We start from the raw sequence: 18450 nt of genomic DNA, 5'->3' as shown, positions 1-18450 counted from the left end.
GGATAGGCAGATGCTTTGTGTGCAAATTGCCCCAGGGTTCATTCCCTGGCATTCCCAGGTACATCTATATTACTGGGAGTCTAGAGCAGTGTTCCCAATCTTTTTCTGACCATGGCGCTCTCCTAACTTTGTTTCCTTCCTGTGACACCCCACCCCGTCCTACTGGTAGAAAGGTAGCTATTTAAATGTTTTGTTTGTAAATAAAACATGTTTTATTTATAATTTAAACAAAATACAATCACATAAAATGATTGGAACATAATGAAATATTGCTGAAGTAGAAAAACATAGAACCCTAGCGCTGGGAGGGATGTGTGCCATGCCCTTGACAACAGAGGCAAAAATGGCGTCGGCCACCCGCGTCATCCAGAAGATTCTCAACTATCTCAGTCACCTCAATCATTGAAAGATTGCTAGAAGATTAATGCAATTATCTAGTGCAGTGGTTCCCAACAGGTGGTCCGGGGACCCCCAGGGGTCCGCGAGCTATGCCAGAGGGGTCCTCAAGATCCTATTAGAATAAAAAAATATATTAAATATATTTCGTATGATAACAGATTTTTTGTTTTGGCCGCTTCCTGTATGAGCAGAGTCTAGCGCAAAACTAGAATTAGATAGAGGCAGTAGTTCTGCTGTATGCCGCAAGGACTACAAGAAACTTGGAGATAAGGCAACCAAATATCGGTGTGAGCAAGCATTTTCTTCCATGTGTTTCATGAAAAACAAATATAGGAATCGGCTCGACATGCGGTCGGATTTCAGAGTGAAAGTTTCAAGTTTGGAACCTAATATTTCAGAAATAATGGACTCAAAGGACAGATTTAACTCATCTCATTAAGAACTGAAAATTAAAACTAACTGTATACTGATGGAGTACTCTGTTGTAACTGTAAAAAACGTATAAATATAAAATATAAAAAGACTCTTAATTTGGCTCTCACTTTTTAATTTTAGGATTAGGAATTAATGGGGGTTCTTGTCACAATAGCGGCTTGATGAGGGGTCCTCGAGAAAATTTTGTTGGGAACCCCTGATCTAGTGTCACTATCAAATTGCAATACTCAAATTTAATTTGGTGTTTGTTTTTCAAGCAAATCATCTGAGGAATTTTGAGAAAAGTCCAATCAGTTCTGATGGGACTGGGGGGGGATTCTTAAGTGGTGTGTGGGAGTAGATAGGGACAGTTCTTTAGGCTGTGGCTGAATTTTTCCCGAAGGGAAATTGAAAGTGACTTTCCTCCATCTCACAGCCAAAACAGCTGGAGAATTTCAAAGGAACCCCAAAAGTGTTAATAAATGAGCAAAATTCAACAGAGCATTCTTCACATCCCTAAAATAATCCACTCTCAGTGTGCATTTTATATCCAACCATAAATAATAGGCTTATTAGAAACTATTCAGCAAGACAGATGCTTGTTAGCATGCAATGGCTTCAGCACTACATTCACAAACATGTCCTGGGATTGTCATTTGGTAACAAGTATTTAATTTCCATTCCATCCTGTTTCTTCACTGACTTAAAAAACAACAACCCAAAAACAATGGCATGTGAAAATTCACATTCAAATATATAGTTCAATAATATTTTAAATGTATTTTCACTCAAGCATTTCTAAATATATTTTGACATATATGGAACAGCAACATCTGCGAAAGTGTGAAATACAACAGATAACTATGTTCCAGTTGTGATTATGCCACAAAATACAGATCAAGTCAATATCAGGATTCAAAGACACCATATTCCTCATGCTGTATATAAAATTTCACAAGATTGGCTGCCCAGGTGATTTATATTGTTGATTTCTGCCACGTGACCTCAAAATTGCTGCATTATTAAAGGAGCATAGGAAGAAACTATGCTACATGTCTTAATACTGCTGAAAACGGTAGGAGCAGATCTTTACCTGGAGGCAAGAGTAAATTAACTTAATGGACTTAAGCCCCATCTGCACTGCATATTTAAAGTGGCATCACCATACCACTTTCAACAGTCATGGCTTCCCCCAAGGAATAATGGGAATTGTAGTTTGTTCTAAAAGTTGTTAGGCAATCCCCTATTCATAGCTGCCAAGTTATCCCTTTTTTTAAGGGATTTTCCCTTATGCTGAATAGGCTTCCTCGCGAGAAAAGGGAAAACTTGGCAGCTATGCCCCTATTTTCCTCACCAAACTTCAATTCCTGGAGCTCCCTTGGAAGAGGGATTGGCTGTTAAACTGCTCTGTGAGCTGCATCATTTGTGAGGGAAATAGGGGTCTTCCATCAATCCTTAGCACCCTTAACACAGTACAGTTTCCATTATTGTGTGGGGCAATGTCTATTCAATGTCTATTTGAAGCAGCTGGATACCACTTTAGATCATAGAATTGTAGAGTTGGAAGAGAGCATGAGGATCATTTAGCCTAACCCCTGATATGCTGGAAAATTTTGCCCAATGTGGGGCTCAAATCCATGACCCTGAGATTTGCAGTCTCATGCTCAGTATACTGACTGGGCTAATATATAGTAAACAGAATTGTAGAGTTGGAAAAGACTATGAGGGCCATCTAGTGAAGCCCCCTGCAATGCAAATGGGACCTTAATTCTGAGTAAACGTGCAAATTACCAGGTTGAAAAGGTATAATGCGTCATGAAATTCTACTCAATATTGGTCAAGAGTGGATTCCAATGTATAGTTAACATAAACACGTTGCAGGATTCCCAAAATATAGACCAGAGGCAATTAATATTTCATCCAGCAGAGCTTTACTGCTACTGAAGGCAAATGAGCATAATGGTCACAAATCCAATACATTCAGGACTGGCACTGTCCATAAGAAACTCAGTTGCAGCAGACTTAACTTAAACTTACAATAACTTATACTAAAACCTTAACACTAAACATGCTATGTACAGAACAGCACACCAGAAGGAAGAGAGATAGAAAGAGAAAGTGAAACCCAGGCTCTTTCTAACCTTTTATAGTCAGCATGACCTTGACAAAAGAGATAAGCGAACCAGTTTAAGCCAGCTGTACTCAGCTTCTCTGAAGGAATAACCCAAACATCATGAACCTTCTGCTTGTTTCTTTCACACAGAGAAGCTTCCAGAACCCTCTTGAATTAAGTAGAATAGGAAAGATCTCTACACATCAGATCAATACTTTCTGCACTAAGAAATGCAAACTGACATAATGTGTGTGTGTGTGTTAGTCGTGTCTGACAATGGTAGGCAGTATCACCAGAATTAAATACTTGCCAGTCTCGTTGATTTCAGTGAGAGAGTTGAGCATGTACTTTGATATCTTCCATTGAAATAACTGGCTTTTAGAAATGCTTAACTTGGGACACCCCATGTCTGGGGGTTCAAACAGCACCATACATAGCTGCATTAATTTATTTGCATATCACCTTTCCACAGTTCAAACCATGTTCAAGATGTCTCACCACATGAAAAAGCAGAATGTAAATAAAATGTTAAAAATGCACAACCAAACTGAATAATTTCCAGATGAGTCAAAATAAGAGCTAAAATAAAGATATAGAACAACAACACCTGTCTAAATGATACCCCGGCCTAAGAGTCTGTTCAGTAGCGTCAACTTTTGTAGCTGGAGTCAGTCTGGTCCCCACCTTTCTTGCCAGGTGCAAAAAGGGGCTGCCAGGCCGGGAGCAGGTTCCTCGGGACTCACAGCCAACAAAAAAGCACTGTTACATTACTTTAAAATCCACTTTTCCAAGACTGCTACTGGTGGTTTGCAAAGAGAATATAACAGTTTGGAACAATAAATCCTCTTTCTTCCACCTTTCGCATCTCGTGGCAAAGTTTAAATGGAAGTATCACAAAAGAAAATGACTAGTTATACTCTCCAGTGAATGGTAATAGTGATAAATGGAATACGATCTGACGGTTTAAATTTAATGAGCGTGTCCCTGTTTTGTCTTAATAGAGGTAAATCATCCTAGGTTGAATAGTCAATTTACTCTCCCACACTAAGAATGGAGCAATGAAAGAAATCACTCACTAGTTGGAGGGAGGAGGGCTGGCAGTGAAGTCTGCAAACAGCAATTCAAATTAGGTGTGAGTTGCAGCCAACTTTTGAGGATTTAAGACAGGTATAGGGCTGGAAAGAACCGGAACCTCTGCATGGTGTACTTCAGCGCTGAATTCATTAAAACACCAATTGTATTCATACACCTGAGACTTTTATTTACTCGGGGTGAAGATACTTTATTTATTTTCACAGTGCTATCGAGGAAAATAGAAAGCTATTAAAGGTTATAGCTTTTGCTGGGGGAAGACGGAATGGACACAAGGTTAACAAGCCTCTTAAATTTTTCACTTATACGTGGGATGTTCACACACATATCTACATCACTCTGTGCATGTACATGTGTATTGTCACTCATCAACAAAACCACCTGGTTAATAAAGCGACAATACAAAACATTTGAAACGACTTTTAAACAACACAGCAAAACTACAGCATAAACATGCAGCATGACAAGGGGAGGGGGGAACCCCAAACCTTTCTTGCAATTGATATTTACCTGTTTAAAGTCTGTACAAAGAGCACATAGTCTTTGCTGCTGGGATAGCATCACATTTGAGGCCAGGTGAGCCTCTGACTCAAAATGCGATGCCATGACTGAAAAGGCCCTTTCTCCAGGCACAAGCCTAATTTCAGATGATGTGGCATATGGAGGAGAGCCTCTGGTGAGGAAGGCAACATAATCCTCCTGACGGGGTGAGCTCCCGTTGCTCTGTCCCAGCTCCTGCCCACCTAGCAGTTCAAAAGCATGTCAAAGTACAAGTAGATAAATAGGTACCGCTCTGGCGGGAAGGTAAACGGCATTTCTGTGTGCTGCTCTGGTTCACCAGAAGCGGCTTTGTCTTGCTGGCCACATGACCTGGAAGCTGTACGCCGGCTCCCTCGGCCAATAATGCAAGATGAGCGCCGCAACTCCAGAGTCGGTCACGACTGGACCTAATGGTCAGGAATCTCTTTAATTTACCTTTACCGTTTCCATGTGCTGCTCTGGTTCGCCAGAAGCAGCTTTGTCATGCTAGTCACATGACCTGGAAGCTGTCTCTGTCTCTGTCTCTGTCTCTGTCTCTGTCTCTCTCTCTCTCGTGTGTGTATGTGTCCTGCTCTTTTAAAATGCGGCAGGGGCATTGTTCCTTGATTTGTTTAGTAAACACTGTGTAATTCAGATGAGTTATAATACACTGGTTATAATAGACTGCAGTGATTCCCATATTTATTTGTCTGCTTTCTTCATTATATGAATCAGATGGTAATGGGTCAAAATATTGATGATGATGATGGATACCAGCCGGACTATACTATTTGCTGCAGGCACTTCCTTTCCATGTGCCACATTATTTATATAAACAGTAAGATTATGCCAATTGTCACAAACATTTTGTGTTTCTTTTGTCTCCTTGCTACTTTCAACTTCTGAGACAATTTTTCTATTAATGGAGTTTGCTATACTATATTATGCTTTTGGTTTTCATACGCTGTAAGCCATGGGTAGGCAAACTAATTCCCGGGCGCCGGATGCGGCCCAATCGCCTTCTCAATCCGGCCCGCGGATTGTCCGGGAATCAGCATGTTGTTACAGGAGTAGAATGTGTCCTTTTATTTAAAATGCATCTCTGGGGTATTTGTGGGGCCTGACTGGTGTTTTTACATGATTAGAATGTGTGCTTTTATTTAAACTGCATCTCTGGGTTATTTGGGGCATAGGAATTCATTCATTTTTTTGTTCAAAATATAGTCCGGCCCCCCACAAGGTCTGAGGGACAGTGGACTGGCTCCCTGCTGAAAAAGTTTGCTGACCCCTGCTGTAAGCGCTTGCACCAAAAGTTACCATACAATTCTCAAAATAAATAAAAGCAGTTTTATCATTGGCTCCAATGCGGTACCAGTCATGCTACGAACCAGCAAATCAGATATGATACTGTAGGAAGAGATTTTCTAATTGTATTATTGAGCTAAATCTGATCATATAGTTTGCATTGTTTGCATTGTATAATACGAGCCCCCAGAAATGTTGCCTTGTTGTAAGGCAACAATATTTGTTACCTGTCTGAACCCACTAAACCAATCTGAATGGAATGCCACTTAGGAGTAATTGATGCATCTCTGCTTTTGTAGAACTGAGATTTGTCAAGTGAAGGTATAACATTGTCAGGAGATTGCTTTCGTTTCATGTCATCTAATTCCACCTCATGTTATGGGAGTTAATTGCACAGACAAACACAGGATGTTTGCCATTAACTGGGTGTATTTTTAAACAATTAATTATTCCTGCAAATCTTAATCAGTATGCATGCGAAAAAGTAACACACAATTCTCTTTTCCCTATTATTTTCTGTTTGTCTAACATCTGCCTGCTCATAAGTGGCAGCGATAATGAATTCATCACTTTGGTATTTTATGGAGAAAATTAACAAGCCTCTCTCTCTTTTTTTTAAAAAAAACAAAGCACACTGTTCTTTAATGTTGTCCATTAAAAGCTCATTTAAAAATAACTACGGGCCTATCTGCACACTAAAGAAAGAGCATATTCTCACAGCTTTTATTTTCAAGTATATTCAGTGAGCACATTCCCAACACGAATTTGTTCCGCAAACTTCAGGCCTATGGAGAGGTGAATCTGCTATGCTGTGCCTGCACCCCACAAGGCAGAGATTCCTTCCTGGCTTCCACCTCTCCCTCCAAAATGCAAGCCCTTTGTAGCTCTTGTAGAACATGAACTACAAAGCAAAATGTTTAGGTCCTATTCTGAGCATCTGCTTTGTGAGAAATGGGCCTGCTCTTGCCTTTCAATTTTTTTAGCCAATGAGTGACTAACGACACAGCTGTTGATTGATGTTTGGGAAAGCTTTTCTTTGGATAAAGCAACACTACGGTTAAATATTAGTGCCCGCTTTTAAGCACACACACACACACACACACACACACACACACACACACATTCCGAGCAGGCATAATTTTACTTCTGCTGTGTTTTCTACATTGCAAAGCTTCGGCTATTTTCAAAATTATTTCAGTCATAGCCTCTGTGGAACACAAAAGATATGCAGATTTTATGCTTAATATGCTCGTAACTCTTTTCTTTGAAAAGCAATGACATCTTGGAAAAGAAAGCACATTCTTTGTGCATTTGTGCCTTTATTCACAAAGGTGCAGTGCCCCCAAAGCATTCTGCCTGCAAATTGTAAAATCAGCTCCTTGGGATAATAAGTTCTTGGTAAAGCAGTCATCCATTGTATAGTCATAAACTGTATAACTGTACTCTATTACACAATTAACCACATGGAAGTCAAAAGCTAATTAGCAATTTGTATATATTAATGTAGGGGTTTTTTAAATTAAAAAAATGTTTGAAATGTCCATTCTATGCAGATCTGTGTCTTCTTTTGTTCTCTGTTTTGCCACGAATTTTGCCATGTTTCGGCTATGTCTGGTGATTCTAGTGCAGCCATAGTAAGAACTGCTCGATGCTAAGTTTTGGGTTCCTCCCCGCCTTCCCATGCTTCTGTCTTCTGAAGATAGTTTATAAAGCTTGCCAAAACAATCACATGCTGTCAGAAGAGAAATGAAAAGTAAAGCAGTGAAGCAAAATATGGACCTATTGCAGCCTACACACACGCACACACACACACAGAGAGAGAGAGAGAGAGAGAGAGAGAGAGAGAGAGAGAGAGAGAGAGTGTTTTGAAGGAAATTCTGCAATGCAGAGAACCAGGGCTAAAGCATGGAGGATAAAAAGAATATGTTCTACCAATACCATGGCAGTACCATGAAGAGGGAGGGGAATGAGGTGAAATTACTTTAGGATATTTATGAAAAAAAATTCCATTTATCTATAGATTTGCTGTAGAGATATTTTGAGATTTGCTAGAACCAATCGGAAGAAGTGTCAGAAAAAGAAACAGCATTCTGTATAGTTGGATGTGGCAGCAACTCTCTTTTGGAGAATATGCCTGTGAAATTAAAGTGAAACTTTCAGTCGGAAACAGAAATTTGTGCTTTTCCTGTACTTTCTCAAAAACTACCAGTCCCAGAGTTCCTTGTGCAGAGGCAGAAAGGGAATAGAGTTTGTGAGAGCAACAAATGACATCACAATGGAGGACACTGAACCCAGGGGCAGCAGGAATATGTGTTGCTTGTATATATATATATATACAGGGGACCCAGGTGGCGCTGTGGTTAAACCACTGAGCCTAGGGCTTGTCGATCAGAAGGTCGGCGGTTCGAATCCCTGTGACGGGGTGGTCCCAGCTCCTGCCAACCTAGCAGTTCGAAAGCACATCAAAATGCAAGTAGATAAATAGGAACCGCTACAGCGGGAAGGTAAACGCCGTTTCCATGTGCTGCTCTGGTTTGCCAGAAGCGGCTTTATCATGCAGGCCACATGACCTGGAAGCTATACGCGGCTCCCTCGGCCAATAATGTGAGATGAGCGCGCAACCCCAGATTCGGTCACGACTTGACCTAATGGTCAGGGGTCCCTTTACCTTTACCTATATAAATGTCTATCTCATAGAGCATTCTGATTATTTCACCAATGAAATATCAGTGTCTAGAACACCAAAAAGTTTTCTTCTATTTCAGCAATTTGTTGGAATACTGCCTACAAGTAATGAGAAAGAAATTTGGTTTGGTTCATATTAAAATGTGAAATTACACCATAGTCCACACCCTGGCCCACTCTTTAAAGCTTTTACTAAGCTGTACTCCCCAAACAATAATCAAACACAAATATACTTTGAAATTTGCACTTCTCTGAATTTTGCAATGCAATTATTCAGCAAAAAAATGTGCATAGTAAGTGAAAGTGTGCATAAGGCATTTTGACATAAATAACATACAAAACACATTAAATTAGGGGAAATGTGTGTTATTAGGCAAAACTGCACACAAAAAGCATTAAGAGAAAGGCAGATGTTAACATGTTGTGACAAGGACTAAACAAATCACCAACTAATGGGGAAATGTGGTGAATGTAGGTTGGAAAAATGACAAACCAAGAGAAACTAAAATCGACAAATTCACCTATCCCTGTTGTCTAATAATGTTATCGCTTTTGAATATAGAACTTAAAAGGACTGGAACATTTATTCATATCTAGATTTACATGCAGTCGTGCACGCACACATAGCGCTGTACCCGGAAGTGACCCGAAAACATCACTAAAACATCACAAAAATGGCAGTAAAAGGACAGAACGGGAACATCACTGGGTAGAAGACTTTATGTGGGTCCTGCCAATGTTCACCGGGGTCTGGAATGTAACCCTCACGCGAAATGAGGATTGCCTGTATCCATCTATTATGACAGCTGAAAATTCACATGGGGGTTTGAAGTCTTTCTACAGGGTTGAGGGACAGACACCTACAATCCCCATGTTGCCACAGCCATGAAACTCACCTTGCAAGAGCAGTATCAAAGTATTCCTTTTACTAAAATCAAGGACCTCACACAGCATTTTGTAGCAACACAACCATCAGTTGAGATTTTGTCATTTCTCAGAAGACAGCTGCCTACTGAGAGTTTCAACTACATTATTTCCTTCACTGTTCTATGGAATTTGGTTGCATTGGAACATACTGTCCCATAACCTGTTGGAAGTCTGCCCTGCTGATTTTTGACAGCTGATGAGGTGACATCCTCAAATTGTACTCCCGAGAGTCAGGCATCTTACTTAAAATGTTGGTTTACTGCAATTATTGGAACATTGCACGTTGTGCGACAGCTCATGGGCTGCTAAAGATTTTTGAGAATTTTGAAAGAATTGATAATTGGGTTTCACTGAAGTTGGCTTATAGCTTTGATCATGTTAACTTGTCAAAATATATCATTAAATCGATTAATTTTAATAGCAAAAAAAGCTTTGTACATATGGTTGCTGCTATGTGGCTCCTCTAAAAATGTCATATATTATAATAAAAGAAACTATGGTTGGTTTTCAGTGGAGTAGTAAGCTTATAGCTGAGCTGAACCACTTCAGAATGCAGGTGGGGAATCACATAAATAAATGCTGCAAACCAATAGATCTGTCTATCCATGCACCCATGTAGACAATTAGGATATGAGAGAAAAGATATACTATTACCCTTCTCTCTAATATCTCTTTAACATTACCCGTCTCTCTAACATTTTTTTTCATTGGAAAAAGAACTTGTTGTACAGTCATACCTCATGTTGCATCCGCTGCAGCTTGTATCTTTTTGGGTTATGGAAAAGCCGAACCCGGAAGTCCTGGAATGGGTTACTTCCGGGTTTGGCGCGTCCGTAACCTGTGTGCATGCGCAGATGTGCTAAATCGCGCTATGTGCAGAAGCGCCGAATTGCGTCATGCGCATGCGCAGATACAGCGCTTCAGGATGCGGCCTTTCCAGGTTGCAAATGGGCCTCTGGAACGGATCCCGTTCGCAACCAGTTGTACCACTGTATAAAGAAAATCCCATCTTGCAATATGGAGTGGACCAGTCAGGCGTTTACAGACCAAGTGAGCTAGGGTTGCTTGAAGAATGTGATCTTTTCATATTCTGATATCAAGTGACCTGATCTGCACCTCCCATACTAATTCACAGATCATGGTTTAGTTATCCACTCATTTTGACAGGTCCTGAATGTTCCAGTGCAGATTTTTGCTCAAAACACATTTAGAGATACTATCTAATTAATATATAGACTGCTCTTTGTCAAAGACCACGGGGCAATTTACATGGTGTAGCTGAAAGCTGAGACCCCAAGATCTGTACTGCTGTGATATAGTCAGACTTTCTCTTCCTAATTCTTGAGTTGGTACCTTACTGAGAATAGAAGTTAGCCACTGTTTGATAGGGCATGGAAGGAATTCCTCCTGCAGCTGTGACTGGGTCTGCAACATGTTTATTTTTTTTCTTTTCTTTTTCTGCATGCTTCATAGCAATGCTGATAATTGTCATTTGCATGGTCATTGCACGGTCTGTCATTTGAACCATCACTGGAATTTTCTTAAATTTATCGTCACAATTTTCTTCCGGCAGATAAGACACTGGGCCACTACACCTCAGCCTCTGTGTTCTCGCTCGCCAGCACTGTTCCCCTACCCTCTGCCCTGGTAGCACAAAAAAAGATAACGAAGACACAAAATGTTTCAGAACTTGTTTTCTGCATTGCTCCACGTCAACCCAGAAGACATGCAGAACAGAACAGAGGGAAAGCTAATTCCACTTGACTCTTGCTGCCTGCATGAAAGGGTGGCAGATGCAGCCACCGCAATTGCCTTGATAGCTACAATGGCTTATCAAGTCACAGCAGCTACATATTGACATCCTTAAATGAGCATAGCCCGGCCACAGGTGCCTGCGTCTCCAGAGACTTGTTGGGAGCTGCCAGCAAGCACGAGCCAATCCTTTGTACGTTGACAATGGAGAATGTGCCAGTAGTATTTTATAGAGATGTATATTTTTTGACATATTGATTGAAAGCTACTGTCAAATGAAGAGTGACAGGAAATCCTATTTTTGAGATACCAGAAGAATGGTTGTCAATTTTATCCACTGCGGTCTTGAATGTTAGTAACAATATTCTAATGTAGATGGGCAGTTGTTATAGCATTTGACTATTTTCTTGAAGGCCTACAATGTACTCTATTTAGTTGGGGTTTGAAGCTCACATTGATTGTAGCTTGGAGTTTGTTTGTTTTTGTTTGTTTGTTTAAAAAAGCATGGCCTTATAAATTTGTAGCACCAAAACAAAACAGCTTTTTGGCACTTAAGGTTGTGATCTGATGTCGACTTGCCTGGAAGTAAGTCCCAGTGATACATTGGGCCCTACTTCTGAGTAGGTATCTACAGTGAAAGACTTAGTCCTCTACTGTGGTATGGGGAAATGTCAAAATTCTTGTCACTTTCCTCAAAATCCCAACAAGACCCTTTAGAGATTCATTATATTTTTATTTACTGCAGCTTTCAATATGAATCTGTGGACTGTTTGGTTGGGTTTGTCATATTTTGCATGCCAGCAAGGCACATTAATTTAATTTATTTTAATTTATTAAATTTGTATACCACCCTTAATCTCTAGATCTCAAGGTGGTACACAACATAAATATACAATATAAAAGCACAAAATATATTATAAAAACAAGAACAACAACATAAAACAAATAACCCACCCCACCCCATCCCACATTTGGGGTGTGAGAGCACAAGGAAATATGCTTGATTTTTGTTTTTGTTTTGTTTTTGCAGTGCATATTAAAATAATTATTGTGCATTTCATAGAATCATAGAGTTGGAAGAGACCACTAGGGCCATCCAGTCCAACTCCCTGCCAAGCAGGAAATACCACCAAAGCATTCTTGACATATGGCTGTCAAGCCTCTGCTTAACGACCTCCAAAGAAGGAGACTCCACCACACTCCTTGGCGGCAAATTCCACTGCCAAACAGCTCTTACTGTCAGGAAGTTCTTCCTAATGTTTAGGTGGAATCTTCTTTCTTGTAGTTTGAATCCATTGCTCCGTGTCCGCTTCTCTGGAGCAGCAGAAAACAACCTTTCTCCCTCCTCTATATGACATCCTTTTATATATTTGAACATGGCTATCATATCACCCCTTAACCTTATCTTCTCCAGGCTAAACATACCCAGCTCCCTAAGCTGTTCCTCATAAGGCATCGTTTCCAGGCCTTTGACCATTTTGATAAGGAGGGAAAGTTCAATTTGCAGAACCATAGGTACTTGTGTTAACTTCACCCATAGGCGTCCAATCCATAGGCACCATTTATTAATCTGGCCTTCACCAATAGAGTGTCTTCCAGGTGTTTTTGATTACAGCCCAGCCAGAAGAGAGAACAGTAGTCCAAAACATCTGGTTGGTGAAAGCTGTTTTAATAATTCTGTACTTAGAATAGAATCTTAGAGTATTTCAACACCATGAAATATATTTTTGACGTTTCCTTGGATCCAGAGACAGGAGAAGAAGACAGGGCAATTCTCCAAGGCATATAAGAAGACATCCAATTCATTCTCATATTTCTATAAAGTAATTAGGTTTTCCTAATTGATGGCAATATACTACTACGCTACACCATTAAGTCCTTTTATTTTACTACAACTTTCCAGCTACTAAAATTGCAATATTTCTACCTTATAAGCCTTTCGTATTTACTTTTTTATTTTTGAAAAACAAACAAACATGCTTTTAGGATTCTGTTTGTTCTGCTACTATATACTGAATTAATAGATTGGAGTGGTTTAGTTTGTTTTAACAAGCCCAGAAAGGGAAGTATGTTGCAAGATTTAAAAGGTCTCCTGTGGGGCATTTATAATTTTACTGAGAAAAAGAAAAAGAACATGAGTGGGGAAAGAAAACATGTATTATACATTGTTGTACAGCAAAAATGGTAATTTCAGGTTCATCTTAACCAAGCTAGAATGTATGATGGCTCTGAAGTCGTTTTGTTGGGGCAACGAGTGGCATAATAAATTATGGTAGGTAAAAAAAGAATAGCCTCTAACTTGGGGGAGGGCACCCTTGTTTTTATATTCGGGCCCATTAATGCTAATCTTTAAATCTCAGTCAAAATAATAATAATGTGGTCAGAAAAGGACTGCCAACAGCATAAATCAGATCAAATATTGTCTTAAATCAATAGCCACACGTCACTCACCGTATTGTCTTTCTAATGCTGGAAAGCCAAAGATAGTAAAACAGATAGCGCGAGCGAAAAACACCCAAAGTTATTAGCTTTTAAAAACATGGATTCTGATGCAGTAATTAACGGCATGCTTCTGCCTTGGCTCGAGTTTACTTCTCGAGTTTATTTATAGAAAAGGAACTAGGAAGAACATTTGGCATACCCTTCCAACAATGGGACAAAATTACAGTTTTGACAAGTCTGGAAGGTATCGAATGAATCTACCTATCAGTGGAGCTGAAACAAATTCAGTCTGGCATATTTTGGGCAACTGAATCCAACAAATTTGTACTGCTGTTAACTGCTGGCAATGCTGGTGTTAGCACCCTCACAATGCTGGAATTACAGGTTGTTTATCTCTTATTTTACTTATGCCACAGCCATTTCTTCATTACTGGCACAGAAAGTCTTAGAATAGGATCTTATGGACATTTTTCATGACATATTGAGTACACAAACAAATGTATTGGGCCATAAATTAGTGGTACGTGGATATATTGCCATATCTGAAATTAAGTTGCTCCCCAAAATTAATCCTGTTCAAAATTCCCCCCATGATAATTTTTTTGATATCAAATATTCTCCAGGTGTTCTCTAATGGTTGATATCTGCTGAATATTTCTGTTTTCAGCTTCTATCTTATACACTATACAGAACATACACAACAATGTCACGTACAGTATTTTGTAATTCTGTATTTCACATAGCTACATTACCTGATAACTGGAAAATATTGCATATAGAAAGGGTTGAATCTCTAACACACTTTGTGACAGAGCCCTTTTTAGCTCTATCTCACATTTATTTCATACATGCATTTGATACTCTATGCTACTTGATTTCTACATAGAATATTTGATAATTGATGATAGCATTAAATACATGAAGTGCAGTAGATTTTGCATCCAGTGATGTTATATTTTACTAGAGATGCAATGGTACTTCATCTGTGACAAGTTGAGGCCCACAAAGAAATCACAGGAGCAGGGATAATACACAAAAGGAACCAGCTGCAGTGGTTGGTGGGGTGGCAATATTCCTCACTTGGCTTCCCAATGCCAAGCACCATTGCTGCTTATTGAGGAGTGAAGGGGCAAGGCATTGGGAGCTCAGTATGGTGTGGGCACAACAAATCTGATGCCTTCACTGCTGCTCCTGCGCTGAACTCCTCACTGGCTCACTTCTCTACCTCTCAGTAGTCAGTAACTGTGTTCAGCATTGGATAGTCAGGAGAGTAAAGGTAAAGGACCCCTGACAGTTAAGTCCAGTCACAAATGACTCTGGGGTTGCGGCACTCATCTTGCTTTACTGGCCGAGGGAGCCGATGTTTGTCTGCAGACAGTTTTTCTGGGTCATGTGGCTGTTAGGATTCTTGCTCCGTGCTTGCAGTCATGAGATGGTTGTCTATGTTTTCATTCCACAGTGTGGGAAGTGACGGAGACAGGATGTTTTGTACTACTGTGTTCTGTGAAGTGGGACTATTGTCCTTTGTTCTTTCACTTTGTTGTCTGATGAGAAAGAGGAAGAAGCTGAGGCAGAATGCTTCGAGTGTATTATATATAAATAAAGTAGATTAGCCAAAATGCTGTGCTACTGAGTTTGTTACGCGAACTGCCAATACTCTGCAGGATCTGTAAGCGTCCTAATGCCACTTGGTATCAGTTGCTGTGATGTTCGGGCTGGAGAAAGCTTTTGACGCTCCCGAACCATCGACCAGGAGGGAGAACATGCCAGTCAGGCATGTGTCTCTGCCACAGCCCTACAAGCGAGTAGGACGATCCTAACAGTGACCAGCATGACTAAGCCGCTTCTGGTGAAACCAGAGCAGCGCATGGAAATGCAGTTTACCTTCCTGCCGGAGCGGTACCTATTTATCTACTTGCACTTTTGATGTTCATTCGAACTGCTAGGTTGGCTGGAGCTGGGACTGAGCAACGGGAGCTCAGCCCGTTGTGGGGATTCAAACTGTTGACCTTCTGATTGGCAAGCCCAAGGCTCAGTGGTTTAGACCACAGCGCTGCCTGCGTCCCACTAGTCAGGGGAGTAGTGCTTGCCAACTTAGGCTAGTAACTGGTGGGTTGAAGTACAGTGGTACCTCGGTTTATGAACACAATTGGTTCCGGAAGTCTGTTCATAAACTGAAGCGTTCACAAACTGAAGCGAACTTTCCCATTGAAAGTAATGGAAAGTGGATTAATCCGTTCCAGACAGTCCGCGGAGTTCGTAAACTGAAGCGTTCATAACCTGAAGCAGACTTTCCCATTGAAAGTAATGGAAAGTGGATTAATCCGTTCCAGACGGGTCCGCAGAGTACTTAAACTGAAATGTTCATAAACTGAAGCATGGGTGTAATTGGTTCCGGAAGTCTGTTCATAAACTGAAGCGTTCATAAACTGAAGCAAACTTTCCCATTGAAAGTAATGGAAAGTGAATTAATCCGTTCCAGATGGGTCCGCGGCGTTCATAAACCGAAAATTCATAAACCGAGGTGTTCATAAACCGAGGTTCCACTGTATACCCAATTGGTGGCTCTTGGTCTTGGCTGAGCAGGAAGCAAGTGTCACTCCCCATCTTCCCACTGGCCCAGCAGTGGCATCTTGTATCTCCCTGGTGCAATTGGAATATGAAGTAAGGAAAGTCAACAGGACCACTCCTTCTGTTTCGACAAGCAAACTCTGTGCAATTTCCCCCAGTTCCCTATTCCCAAGGGAGCATGCTGCTACACAACCCAGGCTTCCCATCAGAAGAAGTTATGGATGGGTTGCAGTGAAGTTGCAGGAATCTCCCTTGTACTACGGTAGTGTCCTTCTACTTGCTTAGCATTTAATGCCACCCAACAAATGGTGGATGATGCTGAAATACCAATTTTCTCATAGACCTTTTGGTTGGGTTAGCATCTCTAGTGGTTTGCATTTCTAGCAGTATATCTAGTGGCTAAATTTTGGTTTGGTTCTGTAATTCCTTTCTTTTTACCCTTCCTCTCCCACTGTTGTCTGCTACTTTCATTGCCCATGCCTCCCCTCCCTGATTGTATGCTTCTTGGGGCAGTGACTTGATCCCCCCCCATTGCACTATTCCCCCTTCTATCCATATTATACTGTTATTAAAATTCTGAACATCTTCATGTACAATGTTAGATGAGTCTTTAAAGCAGCATGAGGAAGGGAAGTGGATAAACATAGTCATACTGTTCTATCTGAATTTATCTCTCCCCACCATCACCTACTCCCCCCCCCCCCCAATGAATGGATCTTTGTGCAAATTACTGTGAATGCACATTAGTCCCCTATTTTGCTTTCTGGTGAAAGCCGCTCTTAAAAAAAAAAGCCACTATTGTTAGCATTTGCCAGCTAGGGCAAACAGTAACACTTAACTATAGAAAAGCTTTGGAATTCTTAAGTGGCAGAAAAAAATCAGACTACATGTTGGTATGTTCCTTTCCTTACTGAACACACAGAAGATGGCAACCTTTTAAAACATTACCTCTCATCTGTTTGACTGAATTAATGTCAAGTCCCTTTGTAAAAGCTAAAGGTGGGGAGTGCGCCAAACAAACCTTTTGCACCATTAATTAAAGGCATTCAGTTGCTCCCTCCTTGAAGAATGAGGGTTGTGCAGGAAATGGATTCACCTTTGCAGAACTATATTTTTATCGCCAAGGAAAACCACTGGTTTTGAAAAGGGCTGAACAAATAAGACCCTCTTCGTTTTACACCCCTGTCTGTGAATCCTGCCTATAGCTTGGAGGGAAAGGAGGAGATGTGACTGGAGAAAACAGACAGGAGAGATAGAAGCAAAAAAGTGGGGCTGGGACATCAGCCACTGCCCAAATGTTTCACCTGGCTGTGCTTGCATGTGCCTCACTTGGAATGTGTCCTAGAGAAAAATGATCCATGGGAAGAGGAGCAAAATATTGAACTTACCAAACCATAAATGATCTTATAGCCCCCTTCAACAACTCAACTTGAGGTTTTGTAGCATCTAAGTGTGTTTAAACTTGAATAAAAGTGAACTCCTACATATATCTGCTCAGAAGTAGAGTTCAATGGGACTTACTCCCAGGCAGATGTGTAAAAGCATGGGTTGCTAACCACCACCACCCACATCCTAGGGGCCTGATCTTGCTCCCAGGAAAATGTCACTGACCTCCAACAATTTTAGACACAGAAGGTAAAAGGGAAAGAAATGCACAACACTAGGCTGGGCAGAGATATTTAAACTCCCCTGGTAGGGAAGCAGATTTTCCCCTTTCTAATCATCAGATTGATTACTGCCAAGAGCCAAAATTTATCCCATGCCCTCACCTCTGATTCTGATTCTTGACCAGAGGAACAAGTAAAGTAGTTGCAGACCTCAGAACACACTGAGCTGGCAGTGGAGGGTACAGTCAACGGAACAATTCCTGCAATTCTGAGAGAAGAAAAAGACATGTCCCCTATGGAATAGGACAGAAGTAGCAGTGTGTGGAGGAATGACTCATGGTTTCAGTTGTTTCCACATGAATCCACAGAGTATTGGAAAGAAGCAAGAAGAACTTGAACTCTTAATACAGGATAGGTTTCCAAGTCAAAGAGACAAAAGTGAAAAGAAGGAAAACACCCTGTGAGGTTGAGACAGTAGCATAGGAAGATAGGGGGCGCATCGCCCCAGGCAGCGCGATCCCAGGGGCGCCAACGCGGCTGCCCGCCTGCGCCCGTGCCCACACTGGGCGCCCTGCCCCAAAACGCCCGCCCCGCCCCCAAAATGTGTGGCCCACCCCAAAACGT

This window comes from Zootoca vivipara, chromosome 9 (assembly GCF_963506605.1).
Source record: "Zootoca vivipara chromosome 9, rZooViv1.1, whole genome shotgun sequence".
In the NCBI taxonomy this organism is placed as follows: Eukaryota; Metazoa; Chordata; class Lepidosauria; order Squamata; family Lacertidae; genus Zootoca; species Zootoca vivipara.
Note: the sequence above shows the minus strand (reverse complement) of the source record.